The sequence below is a fragment of the Octodon degus genome, unplaced genomic scaffold (assembly GCF_000260255.1).
Source record: "Octodon degus isolate 3935 unplaced genomic scaffold, OctDeg1.0 scaffold00020, whole genome shotgun sequence".
Taxonomy (NCBI): Eukaryota; Metazoa; Chordata; class Mammalia; order Rodentia; family Octodontidae; genus Octodon; species Octodon degus.
In genome coordinates, this window is record NW_004524596.1 from 22,729,140 (window position 1) to 22,740,120 (window position 10,981).

Below are 10,981 nucleotides of genomic sequence, written 5' to 3' on the forward strand. Positions count from 1 at the left end.
AAGAACTTAGTCACATAAATCATGGTCTTTCATGCAAAAGGCTACATGTTTTTGCCAATATTGGCAAATCCTGGGGTTGTTATAATTATGTGTTTACTAATGGCATTATTGCAATGCTATGCAAACTATACTTTGCATAACAACACTATATTCCCAAAATTTTGTGTACTTCTATTGCAGTTATGATGGTGGTATTCAGAGGATAAACATTACTTAAACCTGAAATTTAAATTTCCATTTGTGCAACAATAGAACTGACATGATGTGGGTCCAAAGTGTGCTGGTTTAAAAAACAAGAAAGGAAAAAGCAATGAAAATACTTTGTGTAAGCAAAAACTTCACTTAATTTTATTGTTTGAAAAAACTATCACGTGGAAACTATGTTGGTGAAAACCATCAATACAGCTTAGACTTTGTACACCACGGACTGTGAAGTAGTGATTATTCCTACAGAAACATCCCCACAATAAAAATTTTAATCATGTGAAGCAACAGAAAAAAGTCTCCAGTTATGAGTAGCTGAACATGAAGAACTGTGACTTAATAAACTTGTTCCTTAGTGAGCTTTGACTTATTTCATTCCCCTTCCAGAGAACAGTGGTTGCTCATGTGGGGAACTCTGTTTTTTAGAACCACTAAAAGCTATAAACATTTTCTATAAAGCTCCCTATGTATACATTTTCAGGCTTTGTGGGCATATCTTCTTTGCGACAATTATTCAGCCCATCCAGTGTAGCAAGAAAATGCCACAGCCAGCACACAAACAAATGAGCATGTCTGGTGTGGTAGGCTGAGTAACAGCCCACCAAAATATCCAAGTTATAACAACTGGGGCCTGCGAACATTAGCCTACATAGCAAAAAACCATTGCTAATGTGGTTAAATCAAAGGTTTTGAATCAGATAGGTTATTCTGATTATTTTCATGAGCTCTAAAAGTAATCCCAAATATCCTTAGAGACAGACAGAGAGAGAGAGAGAGAGAGAGAGAGAGAGAGAGAGAGAGAGAGATTTGAGTACAGAACAGAAGGCAATGTGACAATGTAACAAAGATGCTGTGCTGATGCTGAAAATAAGGAAGGACCCACACTTTAAAAAATCCAAAGAATTCTGCTTAACAGCTTAAAAGATAGAGAATAGGATTCTCTCTTCAGAATTCCAAAGAAAGACTGGATTTGCCAACATCTTGGTTTTATACCAGTGAAACTGACCTTGAATTTCGATACATATAACTGGAAGTTTCTAAAATAAATGTATGCTGTTTCTTTAATTTTTATCTTTATTAGCACATGTAAGTAGCACATAATGATTAATCACTTTATTCATGAAAATTTGGTATATGAACATAACACATCTTAATTCTTTTTTATGTTCCCTTCCCTTCTCTTTTTTCTTCTTCCTCCATCTCTTGGTACCCTTCCTATTTGCAAAATATCATTTTCCTTAATTTTTATTGCTTATCTTTTATTTTGCTTTTTACTTATACTTCAGCTTTCTCATATCAGGTAAACTATGTATGCCATTTTAAGCTACTGAGTTTGTGATATTTTGTTATAGTAGTCATTGAAAAGTAAGATAGTTAGGTCCCATAAAATTGTTATTTAAGGAAAACAGGAGGTAAGACATATTTGGCCTCTAGGCAGTATATCTCTCTCTTGGCACTAGTAGGAAATTGATTCTAAGACCCCTGGAAATATCAACATCCTCAGATGTTCAAGACTTTATATAAAATGGCATAATATTTACACATAATCTATCTATCTATCTATCTATCTATCTATCTATCTATCTATCTATCTATCTCTATCCTCCTGTATATTTTAATAGTCTCTAGAATAGTCATAATAACTAATAAAATGTAAATTCTATGAGCAATGGTACTATATTATGATGGTTCCCCTGAAAGTAAGACCTAAGTGGAAAATACCCTCCACTGTAATTAATACCTAGTTGTTTCCATGGTAATAGCCAGTCTCTAGTAGATTACCCTTCATTATTTTACTCAGTGTTTACTCTCAGGTAAGGCAAGAATAAGCTGATTGAAGAGAGTATTTCTGTGCTCTGGTTAGGTCTTATTTTTGGGATAAAATAACACTATTTGTCATATATTTTTCAAATACTTTCGTTTATAGGTTTGCTCAAAATTGTGAGGATAAATGATGTTGGATCCAGAGTAATCATCATTTAATATTTGTAAAAGTGGAAAACTGAAAATGACCTAAAAGCTCAAATAAATTGACTTAAAGTTACCTATAAAATAGTTATATTACACTAATTGTATAGTCATTGAAACAACATTACAGAATTATATTTATTTACAGGAGAGATATTAAGGAGACATTTAAATATTTCAATAGTGTTTTATAATACTTTCATATATATATACACGTGTGTGTATATACAAATATGCATACTTATGCTATTATGAAGCATATTAATAGTGGTTTCTGCATTATAGAGTTAAAGGTGTGGCGTGTGTGTGTGTGTTTTGTAGTGTTTTTAAATTGTTACACAATGATCACTTTTTAATTTTTTTATTAGAAGTTAATTTTTTTAGTATAGTTTAAGTAATTTCTATGCTTTCAGGCATTTCCTCAACCTCAAGCTAAACTAAAACTCCCTAAGTATGTTTGTATTGGCAAGTTGCAAGCTGAACTGTGCATACAAAGGTAGGAAAGCGTAGAAATAATGTTGATACAAATGTGTTTGTGACAAAGTGATAAATTGTAGCATGAGACATGCCTTCAAAGTTAATTAAGTAATTATAAGCCTAAAGAAGCAAAAGGTCAAAGTTGCATAGCTTTTGAGATAAAGTTTAAAAGGAAATGAACTCAGGAAGTTCCAGAGTGAAACTATGTACCGGTCCCTGGTTCTTATAACTAGAAAAGGTCATCTCTTCACCACTTTAACTCATGTTACTCTATGCAAAATGGTGGAGACAAAAAGTCTCTTAAAATCAAGTAAAAGCAATCATGCCAGAGTCAAGAGATTTGAAACTGACTACTATTTCCTAGTTGCACTTAATAAAATGAAATGCTTAATTTTCAAAATCAAAAATATAAAAGTGAAATGGATGAGAATTTGAAACTGATTAAAAAGGAGGACACTTTTCAAGCCAATCTGAATTATCTGGTTAACAGGAGGACTGTACTGACAGTTAACAAAATAAATAAATAAATAAATAAATAAATAAATAAATAAATAAAAACACTTTTAGGAAAGAAAAAGAATTCCCTTAAGGTAAAAGCAACTTCAAGTAAAGAAGCAAATTTGGTTGGATCTATAATGGTTAAGAGTGATTGTATAAAAGTAATCACATGGGGGTGGGGGAGATGGCTCAGTGGAATAAGTGCTTCCCTGGCAAGCACAAGGGCCTGAGTTCAATCCCCGGTTCCAAAAAAAAAAAAAAGTAATCACATGATACCTTGAAATTGGGCTTGAGAAGGAGTACAGCTCAGGAAATAAGTTAAAAGATGTCTATACTGGCCTCACTGCTAAAGCAATAAGAGTTGATAGGGAAAGTGTAGCAAAGAGGTCAAAGGTAGATTATCCCATATCTCTGTAAACTTGAAAAATAATGCATCAAAGACTGGAGAAGTAGCAGCAAATTTCAAAAGCTTCTTGAGACAGAAGTGGGAGAACAGAATACTAAAAAATAAAGTGACATTTTGAAAAAAGAAAAGCCACTGAAGGATAAAGGAAGCGTAAAATTTTTAAAATGCTTCTTGGCATAATAATGAGATATAATGTAAATTGTAGAGGAGCAAATCAAGACAGCTTTATGGCCTTGGCAAACATCTGAAATCCACAAAACAGAAGGGGTAAAAAAATAGTAGACTATTATCTTGGACTGAAGATTGAGTGAGGATCACCAAAATGTCAAAAGTTGTTTGATCCATTAGAAACAAGGATTTAGAAAAATGGACTTTAGTAACGACTGAGCCTGTGTTTCAGCACTTACGAGGATGCTTAATTTCGATGAGCCTCATGCTTTTCATCCTATGTCAAAATACAGAGTTTATATAGTTTGCACATTTATTTTGAAATGTTAGTTAATTCAAGTGTATAAAATCCAAAAAGTCTTCAGGACACATAATTCTTTATCAATAAATTTGAGATTTCACTAGCCCTTCGCCATATGCCCCTTACTTCAAATATACTCATTCCATCATTCTCACCACTTCCTGGAGCAACTCTGGGACTTCTCTTTCATATCTTTAGTTGCCCTTTCATAGGTATCCCAAATAGATTATAAACATTTACCTATTACGGTCATTTTTACTTTGGTGAAGATCCAGAGCCATAAAGTGCTAGCTATAATGAAGAAGGTGAACAAGAACAGCCTAGAATGATTTTACAGGCCTGTCTATTGAATGATACTAAGCAGAAACACTGACCATATTTTTTAACCACACTTCCTAAAGGTCTGAGAAAGACTTCCATAACTACTTCACAACCTGATATAAAGAATGGGAGAATTTTTTTTTCAAAGAGGAGGAGATTATTTTGTGAGAGATTTAATGGCAATATCTCTTTTACTACGATAATTTTTAAAAATTTAAACATTCACCATATATTTTGAACACACGTAGTATTTCTTCTTTTCAAGAATATGAATGCTGTTATCACAGAAAAGGAAGTTGTTTACAACAGCCAATTTTTCTTCAATTATCCATTCAACAGATGACTTACTGGGTAACTTCTATGTGACAAGATATGATTTTTAAGCAAGGTAGATAATACCACACAGACTTCTGGCATGGAAATAAACACATTAAAGAAAAAAGAAACACATATCAGGATAGGTGAAAAGTGTGGATATTACATGAGAGAGTCTACAGAAAATGTCTAAGAAGCTAACTTAGATTGTCAGGAAGGCTTTTTCAAGGAAGTAGCAAGGATATTGGGCAGCCCCGAGAAGATCAAAAGAAACAGTATTTCAGGAAAGGTCACCAACATGGTAGGAAAAGCATGAGAATGACATATCTAAGGAAATCAGAAGCATTCACTTCAGAAAAGCATTTCCAATGGATCAGGAGAGTGGAAGAAGCTGGATCACAGAGCTTAGGAAGCCAGGCAAAGAAGAAAGAGTTTTAGTCAAAGAAATGGTTCCATGTGAGAGCTCTGTAATTGGGGTAGCAGAATAACCCACTGTGTGTTTCTAAAAGACCACTCTGGCTACTCAGAGATGCACCTGCTTTTAAGAGGTAAAGACAGGAGGCAAATTAGTTCATTATAGAAGTGTTAGAAGAGAAACAAAGGCTACTAGAACAAAAGATGACAGAGTCCAAGGTGCAGAAAAGTGAGTAAACTGAACCTATGTCTTTGGTGTACATGTTACAGAACCTGCCACCAGGTTAGATGTGGAAGAAAGAAATGTACCAAGAATAACATATGGATTACCCTTGGGTAGGAGTGCGTGTGTGGGTCTAACCTCACAAGATGACAAAGAAGGATGGTGGGCAGTGGAGAAGAGCTTATGGAGATCCAGAAATGGTCAGCAGTTTGGATGGAATTTCAAATAATAAGAAAAATAGTATATAAAAATAGGGAAGAGATCACAGTAGCCATCACTACTCTCCTAGCATCTGCCAACCTTTTGAGATCACAAAATACACACACACACACACACACACACACACACACACACACACCCCACAACAGGGGCCAAAAGGGAAGACAAAGGAAATGGAAAGTATAGTGAGGATATTCAAGAAAGCACGATATTTCCAGAAGGATGTGGTCAGCCTGTCCACTTCTAGAGATCAAGCACAGCGTCCCGGTGCTTCAGCCCATGAACCTAATTTGTTCTATGATTTTGGAAAGATGGACACATTTGTGTTTTTGTGAGAAAACGACAGATATGTTCATGTTTGTCACCTGATGTACAGTTTACAAAGTAAATCAAAATTTTTCCAAGGGCTTCTGTTTAGGAACTAAGTAGTTTGAAAGTAAATGTATTTGTGAAGCAAGGTGCCACTGTACATAAAATAACTCAAAGAATAGGTCCACTGAATTTGGAAATCAGGGGAGACTTTAATAGTAATAGCCAACTTTCTTTGCCATTAAGTAACAAACATTGTAAATAAGGTAGTCATTCTTCAATATGGCATTATTTTCTGTGCCTACTGGCCCAACTTATGCACACAGGTGTAGCAAAACCCCTGGGAAGGGTTCAGATTTCCCAACTGACAATAGGCCACATGGGTGCAAAAGAAAAACAAGAATAAAATAGTCTATAATTGAAAATCTCTGAGAATATCCAATGTTTTCGGTGAAATAAAGGGCCATGAATCCAAAAGCTTTTGGCTTTTATTATATCAATCATGGAGGTGAGTGGGGGATGCAAAAGAGTGTTAGGAAAAAAATCTTCATAGGCATGGACTATAATAAGAAACAGCAATTTTATACCAGGCACAAAAGCCTCCAGTTAGCAATATCAAGACAGGTTGATGTATGCAAGGCTGGCACCTTTACTACTGAAAAGGTATAATTTTAACTGAGTCCCATGGCCTCAGTTGGGATACTATCTCATGTCTATGCCTTTCAGCCAATTAAGGGAACATCTGGTTCAACATAGCCAGCTCTGTACATCTCAGTGAACAGAGTTGAAATAGAGGTCAGGGAAAGACAGAGGCAAGGGGTTTTGTTTCTCAAGAAAGTGCAGTGTGACAGCACGTACATGTGTGAAAGGTATGCTTGTATTTTTGTCCTTCTATTGTGAGGCAAATGGAAACTCATTCATACTTCACAGAAATCATAAATGTGTGAGTGTAGCTCAACTTCAGATATTTTAATAATGCATGATATTCTACATGTGGCTTTTGCTGTAATTACTTTAACCATTTGCCTATTTACTACCATAACTTCATTCTAATCAAACAATGACGATTAGTAGTAGCAAAATAATTCATTGCTTAAGATTTGATTCCTTTATTTATATGTTTAAATATCTTTCACATGTCTATACTTACAGAAAATATTCTCATAAACATTTACACATATGTATTTCACATGTCTATTGTTCCCTTTAGCTTAAGTTTTTGCATATGTGTTTACCTGGCATATAGATAGTCATGTTAAGGTATATTGATAAATAATATTAAATTTTCTTTCCAAAAAAGGAGAAACGTGTGTACTACAGAGTAGCTCAGAGTGCCAAGGTCATTGTCCTGGGACATAAGAACTCATTTGAGCATTGCCTGAAACACTTACAGTCTCTAAGGGAGAGGCTGTGTGACCCTAACTATGGCCTGACTCCATAGCCCAGCACTGATGTGACAAAGCAGATTTGGATCATCTAGACCAGTTGGAACACATTGACTAAGATTCCTCCAGCTTCTTCTGTTGTTGTTGTCATTGCCATGGTTACCTTTAATCAATAAATGTACACAAAAGTAAATGAAAAACTTGTATTTTAGTTCATTGAATAGCAATAACTCCTTATTGAATAAAATACCATCCCAATGTGCAATCTTTCCCATTTTCCAGCACCTTTCAAATCTGTAGCAGATGTTTCCATTCAAAACAGAATGTAATAATGTATGTAAACTTGACTTGAAATTGAAAATTGTGGATGTCACTTAAAATCGCTTGCATACAGGAGAAAGACAGTAATAATTACTACTAATCGTTATTTTATTCAATATATTATTTCTTTAAAAGACTTCTGTTTTACTTTCCAGCTTTGAACATGCATCCTAACCAAAAGATAATTTTTCACCAAAGTCTACAGTAGAAACACAGTGTTGTGCCTTCTTTGTTTCATGGGTATCAGAAGTGAGCTTTCAGTTGCTCTGCTTCCTTTGGGCTAGCCCTCTAGATGAACTCCACAGAGAGTTTATGTTTCAAAGGGTTTTGTGCAGAATTAGCTGGCAGTCATTCAGAACTCAAGATAAACTCTGTTGAGTCAGGGACTTTTGCCTTTCTGATCATTTTTCAGCCTGTCCCTTCAAAATGGGAAATCTGGAAGCTTTTTTGTCCTGTGGCAAATACCATTGTGCTTAAGAGAAACAGAGAACATATTTGCATATGTAACATAATACCTTAGTTGAATTAGAGTTATTTAATAATCACAATCTGGTTTTAGAACATTTGTTTTCCAGAAAATGCAGTTCAGTGATCATTAAAGCAATTAGCTCAAGGATAAGCCTTATGCTATTACATTTGGCTGGGCTGGCTATAAAATCATTGGGAATAAACATAACCATGTTCCATGTAAGCTTGCTATTCAGACATTAGGCGATATTTAGGTGAATAGATGACGTAATGATAGGCCTCATTTGAAAAGAGTAATAACGTAGTGAAATCCATGTGTATTTTTGCCATATTATTTGCATTGTGTTAATTTAATCTTGCCTATTAATTGATGGTGCTGACATTTTAGCCCGCCTGAGCATAAGAAGTGTGTGACATATGTAGGTTCTAAATTCATCACAGCAAGACGACTACTGAGCCGTATTCCAATGAGCTGAAATAATTTAATGGTATTCATGACTGAGTCATATAAAAATAAACAGCATAGTAGATACCTCAAAATTGTTTCATGAATGTGTAAGGGAAATTTTTAATATTTTATGGTATGTATGTAGTAAGTTTCTTTTACCTCTATATTCTTACACATCTACATTTACCAGGCAGGAAACTAATTTTTAATGTTCTGTGATACATAAAACACAGTAGGTCTTTTTGAACCTATTTTAAGTCTAAACCACACGGTTCAGGGATATTGAACATTATCAGGTTCTTTGCACAAGCACCAAAAAGAGGTTAAGGCATTGAAGTGAATTACTCAAATCACCAAAAATTAAAGGGAGCAGGATGTTAAGACAATACCCAGATGTTAAATCTTTAGGCTCTCTTCTATCTTTTTTGTTAGTCTTCCAAATCATTATCTCATTTAATAAGCCCAACTCCAACTGATTAATCACACTTTTTATAAACAACTTCTTACAGAATTAGATGAGGTACTATATGTAGAGCCCAACTGACAGCCAGCACCTGATACATGGATCTTGCAATTATGAAAGTTAAATGTTCTTTGTGCTGAACAACCCCAACATGAATTTCAGTGTTTGATAAGCATGCCATAGTTCCACTATTAAATCCACCCTATTTTCCACTTAGAGGGAGATACTTCTTGACACTTTGGGGGAATCATGAACCCACTGTCTAGGTTACAAAAATAATACTGCCAGGGCTGGGGAAACACCTTAGTAGAATAAATGCCTGCCTGGCAAGCTCTGGGTCTTGCGTTCAATCCCCAGTACCACAAACACACACACACACAACAACAACAACAATAATAATTAATAATTAATAATACTGCCATCAATGGTGACACTTAAAAAGAAGACATTGTACAGATCTAAGTGAATTCAATGCTCTTACTCTATTAAGAAAATGTGATAAATAATATTATAATTAACACTATGGGCCACATTTCCTTTGTACTGTTCCTGCAAATGTTCTTAGCACCAACTAGTTAGTTGCTTAATAACCATAAGGCAAAAAAGACTGTGTATTATGATTAATCTAAGTGTATTGTAAACATGCCAGATATATAAAGAAAAAAATCATCATTTAATTAGCACACAAATAATTAAGACTGATTTTTACCATAAAAGTCACAATATCACTGAAAGCTCATCTCTTTCTACTGTAGAATAACATTCAAAATAAACAGTGGAAGCTTCCTAGCACATCCAAAGTACATACAAAATAACTTTGCATTGGCTGAGTATTTAGGTCATTTAGAAAAATTGTCAGAGGTTTCCAAATCCAAGAACACAGAGAAACTTAATGCTAACAAAGGAAAAAGTTGATATTGTATAGAGATGAATTCTTGGGAGGAAAACTAAAATTTTCCTTGGTTTTTCAGGAAGTTCATACACACTGTTAGAAGCGCTTGAACCTTGAGAAATCAGAACGAGAGCTACAATCTACAAATGAATATGAAGCAATCACCAGTGAGATAGAAGAACAGTGGGAGGAAAGAAAGGGCTAGAGGGCGGGTGGGCGACTGTTTGAGGGGGAATAAGTGAAAGATTACCTGCGCAGTGAGATCCAGATGAGAGATGAGCGCTACATCTGAGAACATGAGGGCTGCTGGGGTCTTCATCGGTTCACCTTGGAAAGAGGAATTTATTGCAGTGAACTCAAGAGAGAGAGAAAAAGAAGTAAAATAGGTAAGGACAGATAACACCTATTTTAACTCTTACAAATGAAACAATTGAGAAATGAGCCAATAACTGTATAAAAATGAAGACATCAAAGTCTTGTTTAGAATTCTGCTTCCTGTCTGACAGTGGTGTCTGAACTGAGGGTCACACTGAGCTGCTTGCCACTTCAAGGGTGTGTTTAGGAAGTCAGCACTATAGCAAAAGACATCAAAACCAAAATCAAGAGCTACAAGATTTCCCCTTTTCACAGCTGCTTCCCTAGTCAGAACCAGACCAGGAGCTGCTGGCAGAACTAGCTGGACAATCACCGCTGCCAGAAGGCAGTGATTGAAAGAGGGGGTGATGGCTCTGTCTGCGAATGGTACCGACGAGCCTACAAGTCCCCCTACCCCATATCCTGGGTCGCAGCCTGGGACGGCCGCCAAGCTGAGGGCCTGGTTCCTGGTAAGATCTGAGCTGGCTCCACTTGTTTCTCTGTCCTCTGTTCATCTCCCAGTGGTGACGTGGGACCTGGATACATGATGGCCCTTCCCTGGGACCCTGAATCATGACTTAATTCACAATAAAAACTCACTGGAAAAGTGTAAAAAAAAAAAAGTCTTCTTTAACGAAGTAAAATACTCTAGGATGTTTGGATATTGATGGAAATACCATAGTAGAAACAAAGTAACTATGATAACAAAAAATATTGTTTTCTATGGAAAGTGAAGTAAAGACTGTTTCAAGGCGGACTTCTCAGTTTCAGGTTTATGTGGCTGAAAATATAGTGGAGGACTTTACCACATCAGCAGATTCTACAAG

The 10,981-nt window shown here is 35.5% G+C and overlaps 1 pseudogene; it reads left to right on the plus strand.

The window, feature by feature from the left end:
* The first annotated feature begins 6,325 nt into the window (after positions 1 to 6,325).
* Positions 6,326 to 10,635, plus strand: LOC101576430 (annotated as a pseudogene).
* Positions 10,636 to 10,981: the final 346 nt, after the last annotated feature.